This window comes from Ranitomeya imitator, chromosome 4 (genome assembly GCF_032444005.1).
Source record: "Ranitomeya imitator isolate aRanImi1 chromosome 4, aRanImi1.pri, whole genome shotgun sequence".
Taxonomy (NCBI): Eukaryota; Metazoa; Chordata; class Amphibia; order Anura; family Dendrobatidae; genus Ranitomeya; species Ranitomeya imitator.
In genome coordinates, this window is record NC_091285.1 from 96,841,052 (window position 1) to 96,867,933 (window position 26,882).

The following is a 26,882-nucleotide window of genomic DNA, read 5'->3' on the forward strand; positions in this document are numbered from 1 at the left end:
ACTCTAGTGTGCTGTAACAGAGAGCACACAGGTGCTGGGCTGACTGTACAGGGAGACATGTAGAGAGCACTCTAGTATGCTGTAGCAGAGGGAGCACAGGTGCTGGGCTGACTGTACATGGACATGTAGAGAGCACTCAAGTGTGCTGTAACAGATAGCGCACAGGTGCTGGGCTGACTGTACAGGGAGACATGTAGAGAGCACTCTAGTATGCTGTAACAGAGGGAGCACAGGTGCTGGGCTGACTGTACATGGACATGTAGAGAGCACTCTAGTGTGCTGTAACAGAGAGCACACAGGTGCTGGGCTGACTGTACAGGGAGACATGTAGAGAGCACTTTAGTATGCTGTAACAGAGCGCACAGGTGCTGGGCTGACTGTACATGGAGACATGTAGAGAGCACTCTAGTATGCTGTAACAGAGCGCACAGGTGCTGGGCTGACTGTACATGGACATGTAGAGAGCACTCTAGTGTGCTGTAACAGAGAGCGCACAGGTACTGGGCTGACTGTACTTGGAGACATGTAGAGAGCACTCTAGTATGCTGTAACCTAGAAAGCACAGGTGCTAGTCTGACTGTACATGGACATGTAGAGAGCACTCTAGTATGCTGTAACAGAGTGCACAGGTGCTGTGCTGACTGTACATGGACATGTAGAGAGCACTCTAGTGTGCTGTAACAGAGAGCATACAGGTGCTATGCTGACTGTACATGGATATGTAGAGGGCACTCTAGTGTGCTGTAACAGAGGGAGCACAGGTGCTGTGCTGACTGTACATGGAGACATATAGAGAGCACTCTAGTGTGCTGTAACAGAGAGCGTACAATTGCTGTGCTGACTGTACATGGACATGTAGAGAGCACTCTAGTGTGCTGTAACAGAGGGAGCACAGGTGCTGGGCTGACTTTACATGGACATGTAGAGAGCACTCTAGTGTGCTGTAACAGATAGCACACAGGTGCTGGGCTGACTGTACAGGGAGACATGTAGAGAGCACTCTAGTATGCTGTAACAGAGGGAGCACAGGTGCTGGGCTGACTGTACATGGACATGTAGAGAGCACTCTAGTGTGCTGTAACAGAGAGCACACAGGTGCTGGGCTGACTGTACAGGGAGACATGTAGAGAGCACTTTAGTATGCTGTAACAGAGCGCACAGGTGCTGGGCTGACTGTACATGGAGACATGTAGAGAGCACTCTAGTATGCTGTAACAGAGCGCACAGGTGCTGGGCTGACTGTACATGGACATGTAGAGAGCACTCTAGTGTGCTGTAACAGAGAGCGCACAGGTACTGGGCTGACTGTACTTGGAGACATGTAGAGAGCACTCTAGTATGCTGTAACCTAGAAAGCACAGGTGCTAGTCTGACTGTACATGGACATGTAGAGAGCACTCTAGTATGCTGTAACAGAGTGCACAGTTGCTGTGCTGACTGTACATGGACATGTAGAGAGCACTCTATTGTGCTGTAACAGAGAGCATACAGGTGCTATGCTGACTGTACATGGATATGTAGAGGGCACTCTAGTGTGCTGTAACAGAGGGAGCACAGGTGCTGTGCTGACTGTACATGGAGACATATAGAGAGCACTCTAGTGTGCTGTAACAGAGAGCGTACAAGTGCTGTGCTGACTGTACATGGACATGTAGAGAGCACTCTAGTGTGCTGTAACAGAGGGAGCACAGGTGCTGGGCTGACTGTACATGGACATGTAGAGAGCACTCTAGTGTGCTGTAACAGAGAGCGTACAAGTGCTGTGCTGACTGTACATGGACATGTAGAGAGCACTCAAGTGTGCTGTAACAGATAGCGCACAGGTGCTGGGCTGACTGTACAGGGAGACATGTAGAGAGCACTCTAGTATGCTGTAACAGAGGGAGCACAGGTGCTGGGCTGACTGTACATGGACATGTAGAGAGCACTCTAGTGTGCTGTAACAGAGAGCACACAGGAGCTGGGCTGACTGTACAGGGAGACATGTAGAGAGCACTTTAGTATGCTGTAACAGAGCGCACAGGTGCTGGGCTGACTGTACATGGAGACATGTAGAGAGCACTCTAGTATGCTGTAACAGAGCGCACAGGTGCTGGGCTGACTGTACATGGACATGTAGAGAGCACTCTAGTGTGCTGTAACAGAGAGCGCACAGGTACTGGGCTGACTGTACTTGGAGACATGTAGATTGCACTCTAGTATGCTGTAACCTAGAAGCACAGGTGCTAGTCTGACTGTACATGGACATGTAGAGAGCACTCTAGTATGCTGTAACAGAGTGCACAGGTGCTGTGCTGACTGTACATGGACATGTAGAGAGCACTCTAGTGTGCTGTAACAGAGAGCATACAGGTGCTATGCTGACTGTACATGGATATGTAGAGGGCACTCTAGTGTGCTGTAACAGAGGGAGCACAGGTGCTGTGCTGACTGTACATGGAGACATATAGAGAGCACTCTAGTGTGCTGTAACAGAGAGCGTACAAGTGCTGCGCTGACTGCACATGGACATGTAGAGAGCACTCTATTGTGCTGTAACAGAGAGCGTATAGGTATTGTGCTGACTGTACATGGAGACATGTAGAGAGCACTCTAGTGTGCTGTAACAGAGGTAGCACAGGTGCTGGGCTGACTGTACATGGAGACATGTAGAGAGCACTTTAGTGTGCTGTAACAGAGTGACTACAGGTGCTGGGCTGACTGTACATGGAGACATGTAGAGAGCACTCTAGTGTGCTGTAACAGAGTGCACAGGTGCTGGGCTGACTGTACAAGGAGACATGTAGAGAGCACTCTAGTGTGCTGTAACAGAGTGCACAGGTACTGTGCTGACTGTACATGGAGACATGCAGACAGCACTCTAGTGTGCTGTAACAGAGGGAGCACAGGTGCTGGTCTGACTGTACATGGAGACATGTAGAGAGCACTATAGTGTGCTGTAACAGAGTGCACAGGTACTGTGCTGACTGTACATGGAGACATGTAGAGAGCACTCTAGTGTGCTGTAACAGAGTGCACAGGTACTGTGCTGACTGTACATGGAGACATGTAGAGAGCACTCTAGTGCGCTGTAACAGAGGGAGCACAGGTGCTGGGCTGACTGTACATGGAAACATGTAGAGAGCACTCCAGTGTGCTGTAACAGAGTGCACAGGTACTGTGCTGACTGTAAATGGAGACATGTAGAGAGCACTCTAGTGCGCTGTAACAGAGGGAGCACAGGTGCTGGGCTGACTGTACATGGAGACATATAGAGAGCACTCTAGTGTGCTGTAACAGAGGGAGCACAGGTGCTGGGCTGACTGTACATGGAGACATGTAGAGGGCACTCTAGTGTGCTGTAACAGAGAGTGCACAGGTTCTGGGCTGACTGTACATCGAGACATATAGAGAGCACTCTAGTGTGCTGTAACAGAGGGAGCACAGGTGCTGTGCTGACTGTACATGGAGACATATAGAGAGCACTCTAGTGTGCTGTAACAAAGAGTGCACAGGTGCTGGGCTGACTGTACACGGAGACATATAGAGAGCACTCTAGTGTGCTGTAACGGAGGGAGCACAGGTGCTGGGCTGACTGTACATGGAGACATATAGAGAGCACTCTAGTGTGCTGTAACAGAGGGAGCACAGGTGCTGGGCTGACTGTACATGGAGACATGTAGAGAGCACTCTAGTGTGCTGTAACAGAGAGTGCACAGGTGCTGGGCTGACTGTACATGGACATGTAGAGAGCAGTCTAGTGTGCTGTAACAGAGGGAGCACAGGTGCTGGGCTTACTGTACTTGGAGACATGTAGAGAGCACTCTAGTGTGCTGTAACAGAGGGAGCACAGGTGCTGTGCTGACTGTACATGGAGACATGTAGAGAGCACTCTAGTGTGCTGTAACAGAGAGCGCACAGGTGCTGTGCTGACTGTATATGGACATGTAGAGAGCACTCTAGTGTGCTGTAACAGAGGGAGAACAGGTGCTGGGCTGACTGTACATGGAGACATATAGAGAGCACTCTAGTGTGCTGTAACAGAGCGTACAGGTGCTGGGCTGACTGTACATGGAGACATGTAGAGAGCACTCTAGTGTGCTGTAAAAGAGAGCGCACAGGTGCTGGGCTGACTGTACAGGGAGACATGTAGAGAGCACTCTAGTATGCTGTAACAGAGGGAGCACAGGTGCTGGGCTGACTGTACATGGACATGTAGAGAGCACTCAAGTGTGCTGTAACAGAGAGCGCACAGGTGCTGGGCTGACTTTACAGGGAGACATGTAGAGAGCTCTCTAGTATGCTGTAACAGAGGGAGCACAGGTGCTGGGCTGACTGTACATGGACATGTAGAGAGCACTCTAGTGTGCTGTAACAGAGAGCGCACAGGTGCTGGGCTGACTGTACAGGGAAACATGTAGAGAGCACTCTAGTATGCTGTAACAGAGCGCACAGGTGCTGGGCTGACTGTACATAGAGACATGTAGAGAGCACTCTAGTATGCTGTAACAGAGCGCACAGGTGCTGGGCTGACTGTACATGGACATGTAGAGAGCACACTAGTGTGCTGTAACAGAGAGCGCACAGGTGCTGGGCTGACTGTACATGGACATGTAGAGAGCACTCTAGTATGCTGTAACAGAGGGAGCACAGGTGCTGGGCTGACTGTACATGGACATGTAGAGAGCACTCTAGTGTGCTGTAACAGAGGGTGCACAGGTGCTGGGCTGACTGTACATGGACATGTAGAGAGCACTCTAGTGTGCTGTAACAGAGAGCGCACAGGTACTGGGCTGACTGTACTTGGAGACATGTAGAGAGCACTCTAGTGTGCTGTAACAGAGGGAGCACAGGTGCTGTGCTGACTGTACATGGAGACATGTAGAGAGCACTCTATTGTGCTGTAACAGAGAGCGCACAGGTGCTGTGCTGACTGTACATGGAGACATTTAGAGAGCACTCTAGTGTGCTGTAACAGAGAGCGCACAGGTGCTGTGCTGACTGTATATGGACATGTAGAGAGCACTCTAGTATGCTGTAACAGAGGGAGCACAGGTGCTGGGCTGACTGTACATGGACATGAAGAGAGCACTCAAGTGTGCTGTAACAGAGAGCGCACAGGTGCTGGGCTGACTGTACAGGGAGACATGTAGAGAGCACTCTAGTATGCTGTAACAGAGGGAGCACAGGTGCTGGGCTGACTGTACATGGACATGTAGAGAGCACTCTAGTGTGCTGTAACAGAGAGCGCACAGGTGCTGGGCTGACTGTATATGGACATGTAGAGAGCACTCTAGTATGCTGTAACAGAGGGAGCACAGGTGCTGGGCTTACTGTACTTGGAGACATGTAGAGAGCACTCTAGTGTGCTGTAACAGAGGGAGCACAGGTGCTGTGCTGACTGTACATGGAGACATGTAGAGAGCACTCTATTGTGCTGTAACAGAGAGCGCACAGGTGCTGTGCTGACTGTACATGGAGACATTTAGAGAGCACTCTAGTGTGCTGTAACAGAGAGCGCACAGGTGCTGTGCTGACTGTATATGGACATGTAGAGAGCACTCTAGTATGCTGTAACAGAGGGAGCACAGGTGCTGGGCTGACTGTACATGGACATGTAGAGAGCACTCAAGTGTGCTGTAACAGAGAGCGCACAGGTGCTGGGCTGACTGTACAGGGAGACATGTAGAGAGCACTCTAGTATGCTGTAACGGAGGGAGCACAGGTGCTGGGCTGACTGTACATGGACATGTAGAGAGCACTCTAGTGTGCTGTAACAGAGAGCGCACAGGTGCTGGGCTGACTGTACAGGGAAACATGTAGAGAGCACTCTAGTATGCTGTAACAGAGCGCACAGGTGCTGGGCTGACTGTACATAGAGACATGTAGAGAGCACTCTAGTATGCTGTAACAGAGCGCACAGGTGCTGGGCTGACTGTACATGGACATGTAGAGAGCACACTAGTGTGCTGTAACAGAGCGCACAGGTGCTGGGCTGACTGTACATGGACATGTAGAGAGCACACTAGTGTGCTGTAACAGAGAGCGCACAGGTGCTGGGCTGACTGTACATGGACATGTAGAGAGCACTCTAGTATGCTGTAACAGAGCGCACAGGTGCTGGGCTGACTGTACATAGAGACATGTAGAGAGCACTCTAGTATGCTGTAACAGAGCGCACAGGTGCTGGGCTGACTGTACATGGACATGTAGAGAGCACTCTAGTATGCTGTAACAGAGCGCACAGGTGCTGGGCTGACTGTACATGGACATGTAGAGAGCACACTAGTGTGCTGTAACAGAGAGCGCACAGGTGCTGGGCTGACTGTACATGGACATGTAGAGAGCACTCTAGTATGCTGTAACAGAGGGAGCACAGGTGCTGGGCTGACTGTACATGGACATGTAGAGAGCACTCTAGTGTGCTGTAACAGAGGGTGCACAGGTGCTGGGCTGACTGTACATGGACATGTAGAGAGCACTCTAGTGTGCTGTAACAGAGAGCGCACAGGTACTGGGCTGACTGTACTTGGAGACATGTAGAGAGCACTCTAGTATGCTGTAACAGAGAACGTACAGGTTCTGGGCTGACTGTACATGGACATGTAGAGAGCACTCTAGTGTGCTGTAACAGAGAGCGCACAGGTGCTGTGCTGACTGTACTTGGAGACATGTAGAGAGCACTCTAGTGTGCTGTAACAGAGGGAGCACAGGTGCTGGGCTGACTGTACATGGACATGTAGAGAGCACTCCAGTGTGCTGTAACAGAGGGTGCACAGGTGCTGGGCTGACTGTACATGGACATGTAGAGAGCACTCTAGTGTGCTGTAACAGAGGGAGCACAGGTGCTGGGCTGACTGTACATGGAGACATATAGAGAGCACTCTAGTGTGCTGTAACAGAGAACGTACAGGTGCTGGGCTGACTGTACATGGAGACATGTAGAGAGCACTCTAGTGTGCTGTAACAGAGGGAGCACAGGTGCTGGGCTGACTGTACATGGACATGTAGAGAGCACTACAGTGTGCTGTAACAGAGGGTGCACAGGTGCTGGGCTGACTGTACATGGACATGTAGAGAGCACTCTAGTGTGCTGTGTCACGATATGGTATGAAATATCATAAGTAGTTCTCTTGCTAGCCTGAGTGGGCTAAGCCCCCCTTCTTGGAGCACAGTTTGAGCTGCAAATTCCTGGCTTTCCTTCTCTGAGAGTATGGGGGAAGAGAGGTTTTATTGCCGAACGGAATTTACGACTAGCATTTCCTGTGTAAGCTCTTGTTCAGCTATAAGGGAAGTAGAAACTTCAAGAATCCATGAAAGATTCTTTGTTTAGTTTTTGTTAGATATTAGGCAAACGATTTAAGCTAGGAACATGAAAATATATATTCGTATTCCCACTCGGTGTAGGTACCCATCCCTTTAAACTCGGGCTTCTAACTCCATCTGGTAAAGAAGTAGGGATTTCTCTGTAAATATGTATCCCAGATAGGACATATTTGATCTCATTAGAATGCTCACGTTAACCCGAGATGAATTATGGGTTTGGTCTGACTCTGTCATGTTTTGTAGTGAAGTTATAGAAATTAGAGAGAATAGTTTAAAGTTTAGGCAGAATGTAGAGAGAAGGGTCTGGATAAGCCAGCCTTTCTGTGATGTCACAGCCTTAATGTTTTAAGGGTCTGGCAGGCTCTGAGGAGTCACTTTTTTTGCTGATTTCTCCTTCTGGACTGCTTTGTCCTATTGTCTTGGAAGAGCTGGTACATCTCATGGACTGGGATATATGGAAACTGCCCTAGCCTGGTTGCCTGTCATGCTTTGAACATGTAAGTGTTGCTTTTTCTCATTTATTCCCTTTATGTTATAATTACCCTTGTACATATTGGCAATTGTCTCCTTTGTAACTTCTTTATAAAATATTTTTCATAAAGCACTGCCTAATTAATTTCAATGGAATATACTATTATATATTAGTTCGTTCATCCATGCTCTAAACTTACCCTGTCTTCTGAAGTGAAATACGCTACTGTTACTGTTGTGTTGGGTTAGCTTCGGACCCGTTTAATCGAAGCTGGTGGCAGCGAGAAGTGTGCAGACTTTTGGGTTATGTTGTAGCGGCTGCGACGTTAATAATTATTGTTCCTGCCTGAGTGGGAGTAGTTATCGCGTCGCTGCAGCGTGCCCAATAGCCAGTACATAGCAGGCAGCCTTTCTGGCGACTAATTACCCAGGGTGCAGTACCTAATCTGACCTGAGAGTAAGGGGGCGCCAGAGAGCTGCAAGTGTTAAGTGAAACTGTAAGCGGGATATACATAAATCCCTGCAGTTCGTGGTATATAGAAAAGCAGTGGGATACCTAGAATAAGCCCCTGCTGTAAACTAAGAGGTCAATAGCCTTGTGTGTGGTTTTTTTCATCACATCGTGGAGTGGAGGGATAACTAAGATAAGCCCCCTGCACATGTGATAGCCGTCTGTTGGCCTAAAGTCACCTCAATCCGTGACGTAGGGGTGACGGTCACGGTGTGAATCCTGACCCATTGGTGACAGCGGTCAGGGGGAATCGTGACAATTGGTGGCAAGGCGGTGGGATATCTTAGAGCATTAGTGATTTGGTTTGAATAATCATTCCTCTCACTAAAAACTTGCAGAAAGTTCTTGCGAGGACTCTGCGCAAATAAGTTTGGAGAACGAACTCAGTGCTTTTTAGTTGTGAGACAATTGCGTACTGGTAATTATCCCCTCCCTTTCTCTTCATTTTTCTATCCTATCTTTTATTTGGCAACCATGGTTGTGCTGGGAGAAACCTTCTATGAGCAGCAGACCAGAGACACCCTTGTCGCCTTATGCAAGTCACAGCACATTGACTTTGCAAGCAAAAACAAAGCCCAACTGGTCGCAGATCTGGTGCAATGGGAAGCCGCTCGAGACCAATCTCAGAGCTCAGAGGCCGCAGAAGCCAGCACCAGCGAACATGGTGCTGCAGCAGAGGTCCACCCACTGAATGCTGGCCCTGTTAGCAATCCGGGCGAATTGGACCCCCACCTGCAGGCGGCCTTGAAAGAATTCCCCACTGACGACCATGAGGGACGTCGGCAGCTGATTCAGCAATACCGGCAAGAGGCCCGAGCTGAGCGAGAGGCCCGAGCTGAGCGAGAGGCCCAGGCCCAGCAAGCGGAGCGGGAGTACCAGCTGCAGATTGCCCGACTGCAAATGCAGGGGTCGTCCCAGTCCAGCCGTGAGCCCAGCAGCGCTCAGATGCCTAAACCCCGGCCCGATCACTTCCCTGTTATGGAGAAGGACGGAGACTTGGACACTTTTCTGCGGGCCTTTGAGAAAGCCTGCAGACAGTACCGGCTGCCTACAGATGAATGGGCTCGATACCTGACACCAGGGCTGAGAGGTAAAGCTCTGGAGGCGTTTGCTGCCCTCCCTCAAGAACAAGATGGTGACTATGAGGCCATCAAAAAGGCTCTGATAGCCAAGTACCAGCTTACACCCGAGGTGTACCGTAGAAAGTTCCGGACCCTCCAACGTGGCCCACACGACAGTTACAGTGATGTGGTGCATGGACTGGGGACCCACTTTGACCAGTGGACCCAAGGATTGTCAGTGACCACCTTTGCGCAGCTGCGAGACCTGATGATCAAAGACCAGTTCTTTCATCTTTGCCCAGCTGAGGTGCGACAGTTCGTGATGGACAGAGAACCCAAAGACGTGACGAAAGCAGCGCAGATTGCCGATGCCTATGAGGCCAACCGTAGATCGGAAGTGCGGAAGCCAGTCACCACCAGCTGGAGAGGGGGTAAGCCTGCAACCAACGCCAGTACCCCTGCCAGCCAACACACCAGAGGTCCTGGCCCTGTGGCCAACAGCACCAGACCTACCACCGAACCTCGCGCGTGTTACACCTGCAAGCGGCCTGGGCATATCAGTACCTTCTGTCCAGACAGGCCGAAGAACCCCCCAGCCAAGGCCCCAGGGCCTAATGCAGCAGTTCTTTTGGTGGGTGGTGTGGTTGGGAGGGTGTGTGACAACGTACAGCCCGTCACTGTGGGGGGCCATGTTGCTACAGGCCTCAAGGACACCGGGGCTGAACGAACCCTCATCCGACCCGAACTGGCGGCCCCTGAAGAAATCATTCCGGGGAAAACCCTAACTGTCACTGGGATTGGGGGCATCAGCTGTCCCTTACCGATGGCCCGGGTTTTTATTGATTGGGGTGCTGGGAGCGGGGTGAAGGAAGTGGGGCTGTCGGATAATTTGCCCACTGATGTTTTGTTGGGAACTGATTTGGGGAGGATGTTTGCATACTACGTCCCTGACACCCCTCCCCAATCTACTAATAAGGGTAACGTTAACCCTGATGATGATGATGATGATGATGGGAAATCGCATGTGTTACCTGACCATGCTTTATCTTGTAATGATGCATCTAATAACCATTTTTTCCCTAGGATTGATGGTGAAAATGTTGTACCTGTGCCAGCGGAACCTGATAATGATTTTTCTGTGAAGGTTAATGTGTCCATAGGTACAGGCGTGCCCAGCCACGTCGCTCTGCGGAGTGAGACGGCTGAGGAACCCCTAACAGGGGCAAGTGTCGGTGCTACAGGAAATGGGGAGATGCATGGGAACCGTGAGGAAGGTGATGCCATGAAAGTGACCAGTGCCACCGAGGAAGGTAACTGGCCCATAAGTAGCACTGCCCCTGGAGTGTTGGGGGTGGATGGGGAGGTAGAGCCCATAGCAGCGCCGGCTGATGGGCCTGTAGAAATCCCCGGGGAGACAGCCTACGTAGCTGCTGTCACCCGCAGTCAGAGTGCCCGGAACGCAGATAACTGTCAGCCTTCCGGACCCTCCTCAGTCATCACGGTGACTGAACCAGAGGTGGACCCAGAGCAGGTCCAAGAGGGTTCCCGTGGGGAAGGGACCCTGACGTCGCTTCTGGCTTCCCCTAGCCAGGAGTTTCAGGCCGCTCAGCACACAGATGCGAGCCTAGAGAGTTTGAGACAACTTGCCGGGACGCCCTTCTCCGAGACTGATAAGGAGAAGGTGTTCTGGGAACAAGGAAGGTTGTACCGGGAGACAGTACCCGGAGAATCACAAAAGGAGTGGTTGAGGGAAAGACAGCTGGTCGTCCCACAGCAATTCCGGGGTGAGTTGTTGCGGATTGCCCATGAGATCCCGCTAGCTGGACACTTGGGGATCAGCAAAACTAAGGCCCGGCTGTCTCAACACTTCTATTGGCCTAAGATGGGGACAGATGTGTCAAACTACTGCCGCTCCTGTGTCACCTGTCAAAGGGTGGGGAAAGCGGGGCCTGCTATTAAGGCTCCCCTGATCCCTTTGCCAGTGATAGAGGAGCCTTTCCAGAGGATCGCGGTGGACATTGTGGGCCCGCTGGCCGTCCCCAGCAGCTCTGGAAAGCAATACATCCTTACTGTGGTAGACTACGCTACCCGGTACCCAGAGGCAGTAGCTCTGTCGTCAACTAGGGCAGATAAGGTGGCGGATGCCCTGTTGGCCATCTTTTCCCGTGTAGGATTTCCCAGGGAAATGCTTACTGATCAAGCGACCCAATTTATGTCTCGCCTAATGGAGGCTCTCTGTAAGAGAATGCAGGTGAAGCACCTGGTATCGAGTGCGTATCACCCACAGACCAATGGCTTGTGTGAACGCTTCAATGGTACCCTCAAACAGATGCTACGCATGCTGGTTGAGACTCAAGGGCGCGACTGGGAGCGGTACCTCCCACACCTGCTGTTCGCTTACCGAGAGGTTCCGCAGGCCTCGACGGGGTTCTCACCCTTCGAGCTCCTGTACGGCAGGCGAGTCCGGGGACCCCTTGGGTTGGTAAGAGAATCCTGGGAAGAGGAGCCGAACCCTTCTGAAGTGTCCATAGTGGAGTATGTCATGCGCTTCCGTGACAAGATGCAGACCTTGACGCAGTTGGTGCATGACAACATGACGCAGGCTCAGGCTGATCAGAAGCACTGGTACGACCAGAACGCCCGGGAGCGGACCTACCACGTGGGTCAAAAGGTGTGGGTGCTGGTCCCTGTACCAACGGATAAGCTTCAGGCAGCCTGGGAGGGCCCGTACGTCGTCCACCAACAGCTCAACCCAGTCACGTACGTGGTCACGCTTGACCACGCTTGGGGTAGGCGAAAGGCCTTTCACGTCAACATGATGAAGGCTCATCACGAACGTGAACCTTTCGTCCTACCGGTCTGCAGCTTACCCGAAGACGGGGAGGAAGACACCCTCCTGGACTTGCTGGCCCAAGCCAAGGCCAATGGGTCCATCGAGGATGTGGAGGTAAGCGCCTTGTTAACTGAACCCCAGCGGGTGCAGTTTCAAACCACACTGGAACCCTTCCGGGTCGTATTCTCCAACCGACCTGGGAGGACTGAGTTAGCAGTCCACGAGGTGGACACCGGGAATCACGCCCCACTACGGCGAACACCCTATCGAATCTCTGACCAGGTGCAGCAGACTATGCGCCAAGAGATCGATGAGATGTTACAGCTGGGGGTGATTCGTCGGTCAAAGAGCGCGTGGGCATCACCTGTAGTTCTCGTGCCAAAGAAGGACCGGACCACCCGGTTCTGCGTGGACTACAGGGGGCTCAACGCCATCACAGCCTCGGATGCGCACCCAATGCCGCGCATGGAGGAGCTGCTTGAGAAGTTAGCTGGCGCAGATTACCTAACAATAATGGATCTGAGTCGAGGATACTGGCAGATTCCCCTGAGCCCCGAGGCGCAGGAGAAGTCCGCCTTTATCACGCCCTTCGGACTGTACGAGTCCACGGTCATGCCCTTCGGCATGAAGAATGCCCCTGCCACTTTCCAGCGGATGGTCAACCTCCTGCTTCAGGGACTGGAGACGTACGCCGTGGCGTACTTGAATGACATTGCCATCTTCAGTCCCTCCTGGAAGGAACACCTGCAGCATCTCGAGGAGGTGCTCAGGCGAATTCACCAAGCAGGACTGACTATCAAGCCGGGAAAGTGTCAGATGGGCATGAGGGAGGTTCACTACCTGGGGCACCGGGTAGGCGAAGGCACCATGGAGCCAGAGCATGGCAATGGTGATGGGTTGACCCACCAGGGTGAACCTGCTGAGGTGCGCATGGAGGAGAACCATCAGGTCCTGCCTCCCTAGCGCACACCAAAAGGGGGAGGTGTCACGATATGGTATGAAATATCATAAGTAGTTCTCTTGCTAGCCTGAGTGGGCTAAGCCCCCCCTTCTTGGAGCACAGTTTGAGCTGCAAATTCCTGGCTTTCCTTCTCTGAGAGTATGGGGGAAGAGAGGTTTTATTGCCGAACAGAATTTACGACTAGCATTTCCTGTGTAAGCTCTTGTTCAGCTATAAGGGAAGTAGAAACTTCAAGAATCCATGAAAGATTCTTTGTTTAGTTTTTGTTAGATATTAGGCAAACGATTTAAGCTAGGAACATCAAAATATATATTCGTATTCCCACTCGGTGTAGGTACCCATCCCTTTAAACTCGGGCTTCTAACTCCATCTGGTAAAGAAGTAGGGATTTCTCTGTAAATATGTATCCCAGATAGGACATATTTGATCTCATTAGAATGCTCACGTTAACCCGAGATGAATTATGGGTTTGGTCTGACTCTGTCATGTTTTGTAGTGAAGTTATAGAAATTAGAGAGAATAGTTTAAAGTTTAGGCAGAATGTAGAGAGAGGAGGGTCTGGATAAGCCAGCCTTTCTGTGATGTCACAGCCTTAATGTTTTAAGGGTCTGGCAGGCTCTGAGGAGTCACTTTTTTTGCTGATTTCTCCTTCTGGACTGCTTTGTCCTATTGTCTTGGAAGAGCTGGTACATCTCATGGACTGGGATATATGGAAACTGCCCTAGCCTGGTTGCCTGTCATGCTTTGAACATGTAAGTGTTGCTTTTTCTCATTTATTCCCTTTATGTTATAATTACCCTTGTACATATTGGCAATTGTCTCCTTTGTAACTTCTTTATAAAATATTTTTCATAAAGCACTGCCTAATTAATTTCAATGGAATATACTATTATATATTAGTTCGTTCATCCATGCTCTAAACTTACCCTGTCTTCTGAAGTGAAATACGCTACTGTTACTGTTGTGTTGGGTTAGCTTCGGACCCGTTTAATCGAAGCTGGTGGCAGCGAGAAGTGTGCAGACTTTTGGGTTATGTTGTAGCGGCTGCGACGTTAATAATTTTTGGTCCTGCCTGAGTGGGAGTAGTTATCGCGTCGCTGCAGCGTGCCCAATAGCCAGTACATAGCAGGCAGCCTTTCTGGCGACTAATTACCCAGGGTGCAGTACCTAATCTGACCTGAGAGTAAGGGGGCGCCAGAGAGCTGCAAGTGTTAAGTGGAACTGTAAGCGGGATATACATAAATCCCTGCAGTTCGTGGTATATAGAAAAGCAGTGGGATACCTAGAATAAGCCCCTGCTGTAAACTAAGAGGTCAATAGCCTTGTGTGTGGTTTTTTTCATCACATCGTGGAGTGGAGGGATAACTAAGATAAGCCCCCTGCACATGTGATAGCCGTCTGTTGGCCTAAAGTCACCTCAATCCGTGACGTAGGGGTGACGGTCACGGTGTGAATCCTGACCCATTGGTGACAGCGGTCAGGGGGAATCGTGACATGCTGTAACGGAGGGAGCACAGGTGCTGGGCTGACTGTACATGGAGACATATAGAGAGCACTCTAGTGTGCTGTAACGGAGGGAGCACAGGTGCTGGGCTGACTGTACATGGACATGTAGAGAGCACTCTAGTGTGCTGTAACGGAGGGAGCACAGGAGCTGGGCTGACTGTACATGGAGACATAAAGAGAGCACTCTAGTGTGCTGTAACAGAGGGAGCACAGGTGCTGGGCTGCCTGTACATGGAGACATGTAGAGAGCACTCTAGTGTGCTGTAACAGAGAGTGCACAGGTGCTGGGCTGACTGTACATGGACATGTAGAGAGCACTCTAGTGTGCTGTAACAGAGGGAGCACAGGTGCTGGGCTTACTGTACTTGGAGACATGTAGAGAGCACTCTAGTGTGCTGTAACAGAGGGAGCACAGGTGCTGTGCTGACTGTACTTGGAGACATGTAGAGAGCACTCTAGTGTGCTGTAACAGAGAGCGCACAGGTGCTGTGCTGACTGTACATGGAGACATTTAGAGAGCACTCTAGTGTGCTGTAACAGAGAGCGCACAGGTGCTGTGCTGACTGTATATGGACATGTAGAGAGCACTCTAGTGTGCTGTAACAGAGGGAGAACAGGTGCTGGGCTGACTGTACATGGAGACATATAGAGAGCAATCTAGTGTGCTGTAACAGAGCGTACAGGTGCTGGGCTGACTATACATGGAGACATGTAGAGAGCACTCTAGTATGCTGTAACAGAGGGAGCACAGGTGCTGGGCTGACTGTACATGGACATGTAGAGAGCACTCAAGTGTGCTGTAACAGAGTGCACAGGTGCTGGGCTGACTGTACATGGACATGTAGAGAGCACTCTAGTGTGCTGTAACAGAGGGTGCACAGGTGCTGGGCTGAATGTACATGGACATGTAGAGAGCACTCTAGTGTGCTGTAACAGAGAGCGCACAGGTACTGGGCTGACTGTATTTGGAGACATGTAGAGAGCACTCTAGTATGCTGTAACAGAGAACGTACAGGTTCTGGGCTGACTGTACATGGACATGTAGAGAGCACTCTAGTGTGCTGTAACAGAGAGCGCACAGGTGCTGTGCTGACTGTACTTGGAGACATGTAGAGAGCACTCTAGTGTGCTGTAACAGAGGGAGCACAGGTGCTGGGCTGACTGTACATGGACATGTAGAGAGCACTCCAGTGTGCTGTAACAGAGGGTGCACAGGTGCTGGGCTGACTGTACATTGACATGTAGAGAGCACTCTAGTGTGCTGTAACAGAGGGAGCACAGGTGCTGGGCTGACTGTACATGGAGACATATAGAGAGCACTCTAGTGTGCTGTAACAGAGAATGTACAGGTGCTGGGCTGACTGTACATGGAGACATGTAGAGAGCACTCTAGTGTGCTGTAACAGAGAGTGCACAGGTGCTGGGCTGACTGTACAGGGAGACATGTAGAGAGCACTCTAGTATGCTGTAACAGAGGGAGCACAGGTGCTGGGCTGACTGTACATGGACATGTAGAGAGCACTCAAGTGTGCTGTAACAGAGAGCGCACAGGTGCTGGGCTGACTGTACAGGGAGCCATGTAGAGAGCACTCTAGTATGCTGTAACAGAGGGAGCACAGGTGCTGGGCTGACTGTACATGGACATGTAGAGAGCACTCTAGTGTGCTTTAACAGAGAGCGCACAGGTGCTGGGCTGACTGTACAGAGAGACATGTAGAGAGCACTCTAGTGTGCTGTAACAGAGCGCACAGGTGCTGGGCTGACTGTACATGGAGACATGTAGAGAGCACTCTAGTATGCTGTAACAGAGCGCACAGGTGATGGGATGACTGTACATGGAGACATGTAGAGAGCACTCTAGTATGCTGTAACAGAGCGCACAGGTGCCTGGCTGACTGTACATGGACATGTAGAGAGCACTTAGTGTGCTGTAACAGAGAGCACACAGGTGCTGGGCTGACTGTACATGGACATGTAGAGAGCACTCTAGTGTTCTGTAACAGAGGGAGCACAGGTGCTGGGCTGACTGTACATGGAGACATATAGAGAGCACTCTAGTGTGCTGTAACAGAGAGCGTACAGGTGCTGGGCTGAATGTACATGGAGACATGTAGAGAGCACTCTAGTGTGCTGTAACAGAGAGCGCACAGGTGCTGGGCTGACTGTACAGGGAGACATGTAGAGAGCACTCTAGTATGCTGTAACAGAGGGAGCACAGGTGCTGAGCTGACTGTACATGGACATGTAGAGAGCACTCAAGTGTGCTGTAACAGAGAGCGCACAGGTGCTGGGCTGACTGTACAGGGAGACATGTAGAGAGCACTCTAGTATGCTGTAACAGAGGGAGCACAGGTGCTGGGCTGACTGTACATGGACATGTAGAGAGCACTCTAGTGTGCTGTAACAGAGAGCGCACAGGTGCTGGGCTGACTGTACAGGGAGACATGTAGAGAGCACTCTAGTATGCTGTAACAGAGGGAGCACAGGTGCTGGGCTGACTGTACATGGACATGTAGAGAGCACTCTAGTGTGCTGTAACAGAGGGAGCACAGGTGCTGGGCTGACTGTACATGGACATGTAGAGAGCACTCTAGTGTGCTGTAACAGAGAGCGCACAGGTGCTGGGCTGACTGTACATGGAGACATGTAGAGAGCACTCTAGTGTGCTGTAACAGAGAGTGCACAGGTGCTGGGCTGACTGTACAGGGAGACATGTAGAGAGCACTCTAGTATGCTGTAACAGAGGGAGCACAGGTGCTGGGCTGACTGTACATGGACATGTAGAGAGCACTCAAGTGTGCTGTAACAGAGAGCGCACAGGTGCTGGGCTGATTGTACAGGGAGACATGTAGAGAGCACTCTAGTGTGCTGTAACAGAGCGCACAGGTGCTGGGCTGACTGTACATGGAGACATGTAGAGAGCACTCTAGTATGCTGTAACAGAGCGCACAGGTGCTGGGCTCACTGTACATGGACATGTAGAGAGCACTCTAGTGTGCTGTAACAGAGAGCGCACAGGTGCTGGGCTGACTGTACATGGACATGTAGAGAGCACTCTAGTATGCTGTAACAGGGAGCACACGTGCTGGGCTGACTGTACATGGACACGTAGAGAGCACTCTAGCGTGCTGTAACAGAGGGTGCACAGGTGCTGGGCTGACTGTACATGGAGACATGTAGAGAGCACTCTAGTGTGCTGTAACAGAGGGAGCACAGGTGCTGTGCTGACTGTACATGGACATGTAGAGAGCACTCTAGTGTGCTGTAACAGAGAGCGCACAGGTACTGGGCTGACTGTACTTGGAGACATGTAGAGAGCACTCTAGTATGCTGTAACAGAGAGCGTACAGGTTCTGGGCTGACTGTACATGGACATGTAGAGAGCACTCTAGTGTGCTGTAACAGAGAGCGCACAGGTGCTGTGCTGACTGTACTTGGAGACATGTAGAGAGCACTCTAGTGTGCTGTAACAGAGAGCGCACAGGTGCTGGGCTGACTGTACAGGGAGACATGTAGAGAGCACTCTAGTATGCTGTAACAAAGCGCGCAGGTGCTGGGCTGACTGTACATGGAGACATGTAGAGAGCACTCTAGTATGCTGTAACAGAGCGCACAGGTGCTGGGCTGACTGTACATGGACATGTAGAGAGCACTCTAGTATGCTGTAACAGAGGGAGCACAGGTGCTGGGCTGACTGTACATGGACATGTAGAGAGCACTCTAGTGTGCTGTAACAGAGGGTGCACAGGTGGTGGGCTGACTGTACATGGAGACATGTAGAGAGCACTCTAGTGTGCTGTAACAGAGGGAGCACAGGTGCTGTGCTGACTGTACATGGACATGTAGAGAGCACTCTAGTGTGCTGTAACAGAGAGCGCACAGGTGCTGTGCTGACTGTACTTGGAGACATGTAGAGAGCACTCTAGTGTGCTGTAACAGAGGGAGCACAGGTGCTGATCTGACTGTACATGGACATGTAGAGAGCACTCTAGTGTGCTGTAACAGAGAGCGCACAGGTGCTGGGCTGACTGTACAGGGAGACATGTAGAGAGCACTCTAGTATGCTGTATCAGAGCGCACAGGTGCTGGGCTGACTGTACATGGAGACATGTAGAGAGCACTCTAGTATGCTGTAACAGAGCGCACAGGTGCCTGGCTGACTGTACATGGACATGTAGAGAGTACTTAGTGTGCTGTAACAGAGAGCGCACAGGTGCTGGGCTGACTGTAAATGGACATGTAGAGAGCACTCTAGTGTTCTGTAACAGAGGGAGCACAGGTGCTGGGCTGACTGTACATGGAGACATATAGAGAGCACTCTAGTGTGCTGTAACAGAGAGCGCACAGGTGCTGGGCTGACTGTACAGGGAGACATGTAGAGAGCACTCTAGTATGCTGTAACAGAGCGCACAGGTGCTGGGCTGACTGTACATGGAGACATGTAGAGAGCACTCTAGTATGCTGTAACAGAGCGCACTGGTGCTGGGCTCACTGTACATGGACATGTAGAGAGCACTCTAGTGTGCTGTAACAGAGAGCGCACAGGTGCTGGGCTGACTGTACATGGACATGTAGAGAGCACTCTAGTATGCTGTAACAGGGAGCACACGTGCTGGGCTGACTGTACATGGACATGTAGAGAGCACTCTAGTGTTCTGTAACAGAGGGAGCACAGGTGCTGGGCTGACTGTACATGGAGACATATAGAGAGCACTCTAGTGTGCTGTAACAGAGAGCGCACAGGTGCTGGGCTGACTGTACAGGGAGACATGTAGAGAGCACTCTAGTATGCTGTAACAGAGCGCACAGGTGCTGGGCTGACTGTACAGGGAGACATGTAGAGAGCACTCTAGTATGCTGTAACAGAGCGCACAGGTGCTGGGCTGACTGTACAGGGAGACATGTAGAGAGCACTCTAGTATGCTGTAACAGAGCGCACAGGTGCTGGGCTCACTGTACATGGACTTGTAGAGAGCACTCTAGTGTGCTGTAACAGAGAGCGCACAGGTGCTGGGCTGACTGTACATGGACATGTAGAGAGCACTCTAGTATGCTGTAACAGGGAGCACACGTGCTGGGCTGACTGTACATGGACATGTAGAGAGCACTCTAGCGTGCTGTAACAGAGGGTGCACAGGTGCTGGGCTGACTGTACATGGAGACATGTAGAGAGCACGCTAGTGTGCTGTAACAGAGAGCGCACAGGTGCTGTGCTGACTGTACTTGGAGACATGTAGAGAGCACTCTAGTGTGCTGTAACAGAGGGAGCACTGGTGCTGGGCTGACTGTACATGGACATGTAGAGAGCACTCTAGTGTGCTGTAACAGAGGGCGCACAGGTGCTGGGCTGACTGTACAGGGAGACATGTAGAGAGCACTCTAGTATGCTGTAACAGAGCGCACAGGTGCTGGGCTGACTGTACATGGAGACATGCAGAGAGCACTCTAGTATGCTGTAACAGAGTGCACAGGTGCTGGGCTGACTGTACATGGACATGTAGAGAGCACTCTAGTGTGCTGTAACAGAGAGCGCACAGGTGCTGGGCTGACTGTACATGGACATGTAGAGAGCACTCTAGTATGCTGTAACAGAGGGAGCACAGGTGCTGGGCTGACTGTACATGGACATGTAGAGAGCACTCTAGTATGCTGTAACAGAGGGTGCACAGGTGCTGGGCTGACTGTACATGGAGACATGTAGAGAGCACTCTAGTGTGCTGTAACAGAGCGCACAGGTGCTGGGCTGACTGTACATGGACATGTAGAGAGCACTCTAGTATGCTGTAACAGAGGGAGCACAGGTGCTGGGCTGACTGTACATGGACATGTAGAGAGCACTCTAGTGTGCTGTAACAGAGGGTGCACAGGTGGTGGGCTGACTGTACATGGAGACATGTAGAGAGCACTCTAGTGTGCTGTAACATAGGGAGCACAGGTGCTGTGCTGACTGTACATGGACATGTAGAGAGCACTCTAGTGTGCTGTAACAGAGAGCGCACAGGTGCTGTGCTGACTGTACTTGGAGACATGTAGAGAGCAGTCTAGTGTGCTGTAACAGAGGGAGCACAGGTGCTGATCTGACTGTACATGGACATGTAGAGAGCACTCTAGTGTGCTGTAACAGAGAGCGCACAGGTGCTGGGCTGACTGTACAGGGAGACATGTAGAGAGCACTCTAGTATGCTGTATCAGAGCGCACAGGTGCTGGGCTGACTGTACATGGAGACATGTAGAGAGCACTCTAGTATGCTGTAACAGAGCGCACAGGTGCCTGGCTGACTGTACATGGACATGTAGAGAGCACTTAGTGTGCTGTAACAGAGAGCGCACAGGTGCTGGGCTGACTGTACATGGACATGTAGAGAGCACTCTAGTGTTCTGTAACAGAGGGAGCACAGGTGCTGGGCTGACTGTACATGGAGACATATAGAGAGCACTCTAGTGTGCTGTAACAGAGAGCGCACAGGTGCTGGGCTGACTGTACAGGGAGACATGTAGAGAGCACTCTAGTATGCTGTAACAGAGCGCACAGGTGCTGGGCTGACTGTACATGGAGACATGTAGAGAGCACTCTAGTATGCTGTAACAGAGCGCACAGGTGCTGGGCTCACTGTACATGGACATGTAGAGAGCACTCTAGTGTGCTGTAACAGAGAGCGCACAGGTGCTGGGCTGACTGTACATGGACATGTAGAGAGCACTCTAGTATGCTGTAACAGGGAGCACACGTGCTGGGCAGACTGTACATGGACATGTAGAGAGCACTCTAGTGTTCTGTAACAGAGGGAGCACAGGTGCTGGGCTGACTGTACATGGAGACATATAGAGAGCACTCTAGTGTGCTGTAACAGAGAGCGCACAGGTGCTGGGCTGACTGTACAGGGAGACATGTAGAGAGCACTCTAGTATGCTGTAACAGAGCGCACAGGTGCTGGGCTGACTGTACATGGAGACATGTAGAGAGCACTCTAGTATGCTGTAACAGAGCGCATAGGTGCTGGGCTCACTGTACATGGACTTGTAGAGAGCACTCTAGTGTGCTGTAACAGAGAGCGCACAGGTGCTGGGCTGACTGTACATGGACATGTAGAGAGCACTCTAGTATGCTGTAACAGGGAGCACACGTGCTGGGCTGACTGTACATGGACATGTAGAGAGCACTCTAGCGTGCTGTAACAGAGGGTGCACAGGTGCTGGGCTGACTGTACATGGAGACATGTAGAGAGCACTCTAGTGTGCTGTAACAGAGGAAGCACAGGTGCTGTGCTGACTGTACTTGGACATGTTGAGAGCACTCTAGTGTGCTGTAACAGAGAGCGCACAGGTACTGGGCTGACTGTACTTGGAGACATGTAGAGAGCACTCTAGTATGCTGTAACAGAGAGCGTACAGGTTCTGGGCTGACTGTACATGGACATGTAGAGAGCACTCTAGTGTGCTGTAACAGAGAGCGCACAGGTGCTGTGCTGACTGTACTTGGAGACATGTAGAGAGCACTCTAGTGTGCTGTAACAGAGGGAGCACAGGTGCTGGGCTGACTGTACATGGACATGTAGAGAGCACTCTAGTGTGCTGTAACAGAGCGCACAGGTGCTGGGCTGACTGTACATGGACATGTAGAGAGCACTCTAGTGTGCTGTAACAGAGAGCGCACAGGTGCTGGGCTGACTGTACATGGACATGTAGAGAGCACTCTAGTATGCTGTAACAGAGGGAGCACAGGTGCTGGGCTGACTGTACATGGACATGTAGAGAGCACTCTAGTGTGCTGTAACAGAGGGTGCACAGGTGCTGGGCTGACTGTACATGGAGACATGTAGAGAGCACTCTAGTCTGCTGTAACAGAGGGAACACAGGTGCTGTGCTGACTATACATCGACATGTAGAGAGCACTCTAGTGTGCTGTAACAGAGAGTGCACAGGTACTGGGCTGACTGTACTTGGAGACATGTAGAGAGCACTCTAGTATGCTGTAACCTAGGGAGCACAGGTGCTAGTCTGACTGTACATGGACATGTAGAGAGCACTCTAGTATGCTGTAACAGAGTGCACAGGTGCTGTGCTGACTGTACATGGACATGTAGAGAGCACTCTAGTGTGCTGTAACAGAGAGCATACAGGTGCTATGCTGACTGTACATGGATATGTAAAGGGCACTCTAGTGTGCTGTAACAGAGGGAGCACAGGTGCTGGGCTGGCTGTACATGGAGAAATGTAGAGAGCACTCTAGTGTACTGTAACAGAGAGCATACAGGTGCTATGCTGACTGTACATGAATATGTAGAGGGCACTCTAGTGTGCTGTAACAGAGGGAGCACAGGTGCTGGGCTGGCTGTACATGGAGAAATGTAGAGAGTACTCTAGTGTGCTGTAACAGAGAGCGTACAGGTGCTGTGCTGACTGTACATGGAGATGTAGAGAGCACTCTAGTGTGCTGTAACAGAGAGCATACAGGTGCTGGGCTGACTTTACATGTACTTGTAGAGAGCACTCTAGAGTGCTGTAACAGAGAGCGTACAGGTGCTGGTCTGACTGTACATGGACATGTAGAGAGCACTCTAGTGTGCTGTAACAGAGGGAGCACAGGTGCTGGGCTGACTTTACATGGACATGTAGAGAGCACTCTAGTGTGCTGTAACAGAGAGCGTACAAGTGCTGTGCTAACTGTACATGGACATGTAGAGAGCACTCTAGTGTGCTGTAACAGAGAGCGTATAGGTACTGTGCTTACTGTACATGGAGACATGTAGAGAGCACTCTAGTGTGCTGTAACAGAGGGAGCACAGGTGTGGGCTGACTGTACATGGAGACATGTAGAGAGCACTCTAGTGTGCTGTAACAGAGGGACCACAGGTGCTGGGCTGACTGTACATGGAGACATGTAGAGAGCACTCTAGTGTGCTGTAACAGAGTGCACAGGTGCTGGGCTGACTGTACATGGAGACATGTAGAGAGCACTCTAGTATGCTGTAACAGAGGGAGCACAGGTGCTGGGCTGACTGTACATGGACATGTAGAGAGCACTCTAGTGTGCTGTAACAGAGGGTGCACAGGTGCTGGGCTGACTGTACATGGAAACATGTAGAGAGCACTCTAGTGTGCTGTAACAGAGGGAGCACAGGTGCTGTGCTGACTGTACATGTACATGTAGAGAGCACTCTAGTGTGCTGTAACAGAGGGACCACAGGTGCTGGGCTGACTGTACATGGAGACATGTAGAGAGCACTCTAGTGTGCTGTAACAGAGTGCACAGGTGCTGGGCTGACTGTACATGGAGACATGTAGAGAGCACTCTAGTATGCTGTAACAGAGGGAGCACAGGTGCTGGGCTGACTGTACGTGGACATGTAGAGAGCACTCTAGTGTGCTGTAACAGAGAGCGCACAGGTGCTGTGCTGACTGTACAGGGAGACATGTAGAGAGCACTCTAGTGTGCTGTAACAGAGAGCGCACAGGTGCTGTGCTGACTGTACTTGGAGACATGTAGAGAGCACTCTAGTGTGCTGTAACAGAGGGAGCACAGGTACTGGGCTGACTGTACTTGGAGACATGTAGAGAGCACTATAGTATGCTGTAACCTAGGGAGCACAGGTGCTAGTCTGACTGTACATGGACATGTAGAGAGCACTCTAGTGTGCTGTAACAGAGGGTGCACAGGTGCTGGGCTGACTGTACATGGACATGTAGAGAGCACTCTAGTGTGCTGTAACAGAGAGCGCACAGGTGCTGGGCTGACTGTACAGGGAGACATGTAGAGAGCACTCTAGTATGCTGTATCAGAGCGCACAGGTGCTGGGCTGACTGTACATGGAGACATGAAGAGAGCACTCTAGTATGCTGTAACAGAGCGCACAGGTGCTGGGCTGACTGTACATGGACATGTAGAGAGCACTCTAGTGTGCTGTAGCAGAGAGCGCACAGGTGCTGGGCTGACTGTACATGGACATGTAGAGAGCACTCTAGTATGCTGTAACAGAGGGAGCACAGGTGCTGGGCTGACTGTACATGGACATGTAGAGAGCACTCTAGTGTGCTGTAACAGAGGGTGCACAGGTGCTGGGCTGACTGTACATGGAGACATGTAGAGAGCACTCTAGTGTGCTGTAACAGAGGGAGCACAGGTGCTGTGCTGACTATACATGGACATGTAGAGAGCACTCTAGTGTGCTGTAACAGAGAGTGCACAGGTACTGGGCTGACTGTACTTGGAGACATGTAGAGAGCACTCTAGTATGCTGTAACCTAGGGAGCACAGGTGCTAGTCTGACTGTACATGGACATGTAGAGAGCACTCTAGTATGCTGTAACAGAGTGCACAGGTGCTGTGCTGACTGTACATGGACATGTAGAGAGCACTCTAGTGTGCTGTAACAGAGAGCATACAGGTGCTATGCTGACTGTACATGGATATGTAGAGGGCACTCTAGTGTGCTGTAACAGAGGGAGCACAGGTGCTGGGCTGGCTGTACATGGAGAAATGTAGAGAGCACTCTAGTGTGCTGTAACAGAGAGCATACAGGTGCTATGCTGACTGTACATGAATATGTAGAGGGCACTCTAGTGTGCTGTAACAGAGGGAGCACAGGTGCTGGGCTGGCTGTACATGGAGAAATGTAGAGAGCACTCTAGTGTGCTGTAACAGAGAGCGTACAGGTGCTGTGCTGACTGTACATGGAGATGTAGAGAGCACTCTAGTGTGCTGTAACAGAGAGCTTACAGGTGCTGGGCTGACTTTACATGGACTTGTAGAGAGCACTCTAGAGTGCTGTAACAGAGAGCGTACAGGTGCTGGTCTGACTGTACATGGACATGTAGAGAGCACTCTAGTGTGCTGTAACAGAGGGAGCACAGGTGCTGGGCTGACTTTACATGGACATGTAGAGAGCACTCTAGTAGGCTGTAACAGAGAGCGTACAAGTGCTGTGCTAACTGTACATGGACATGTAGAGAGCACTCTAGTGTGCTGTAACAGAGGGTGCACAGGTGCTGGGCTGACTGTACATGGAGACATGTAGAGAGCACTCTAGTGTGCTGTAACAGAGGGACCACAGGTGCTGGGCTGACTGTACATGGAGACATGTAGAGAGCACTCTAGTGTGCTGTAACAGAGGGAGCACAGGTGCTGGTCTGACTGTACATGGAGACATGTAGAGAGCACTCTAGTGTGCTGTAACAGAGTGCACAGGTACTGTGCTGACTGTACATGGAGACATGTAGAGAGCACTCTAGTGTGCTGTAACAGAGGGAGCACAGGTGCTGGGCTGACTGTACATGGAGACATGTAGAGAGCACTCTAGTGTGCTGTAACAGAGAGTGCACAGGTGCTGGGCTGACTGTACATGGAGACGTATAGAGAGCACTCTAGTGTGCTGTAACAGAGGGAGCACAGGTGCTGTGCTGACTGTACATGGAGACATATAGAGAGCACTCTAGTGTGCTGTAACAGAGACTGCACAGGTGCTGGGCTGACTGTACATGGAGACATATAGAGAGCACTCTAGTGTGCTGTAACAGAGGGAGCACAGGTGCTGGGCTGACTGTACATGGAGACATATAGAGAGCACTCTAGTGTGCTGTAACAGAGGAAGCACAGGTGCTGGGCTGACTGTACATGGACATGTAGAGAGCACTCTAGTGTGCTGTAACAGAGAGAGCACAGGTGCTGGGCTGACTGTACATGGAGACATGTAGAGAGCACTCTAGTGTGCTGTAACAGAGGGAGAACAGGTGCTGGGCTGACTGTACATGGAGACATGTAGAGAGCACTCTAGTGTGCTGTAACAGAGCGCACAGGTGCAGTGCTGACTGTAAATGGAGACATTTAGAGAGCACTCTAGTGTGCTGTTACAGAGAGCGCACAGGTGCTGTGCTGACTGTACATGGACATGTAGAGAGCACTCTAGTGTGCTGTAACAGAGGGAGAACAGGTGCTGGGCTGACTGTACATGGAGACATATAGAGAGCACTCTAGTGTGCTGTAACAGAGAGCGTACAGGTGCTGGGCTGACTGCACATGGAGTCATGTAGAGAGCACTCTAGTGTGCTGTAACAGATGGAGAACAGGTGCTGGGCTGACTGTACATGGAGACATATAGAGAGCACTCTAGTGTGCTGTAACAAAGAGCGCACAGGTGCTGGTCTGACTGTACATGGAGACATGTAGAGAGCACTATAGTGTGCTGTAACAGAGTGCACAGGTACTGTGCTGACTGTACATGGAGACATGTAGAGAGC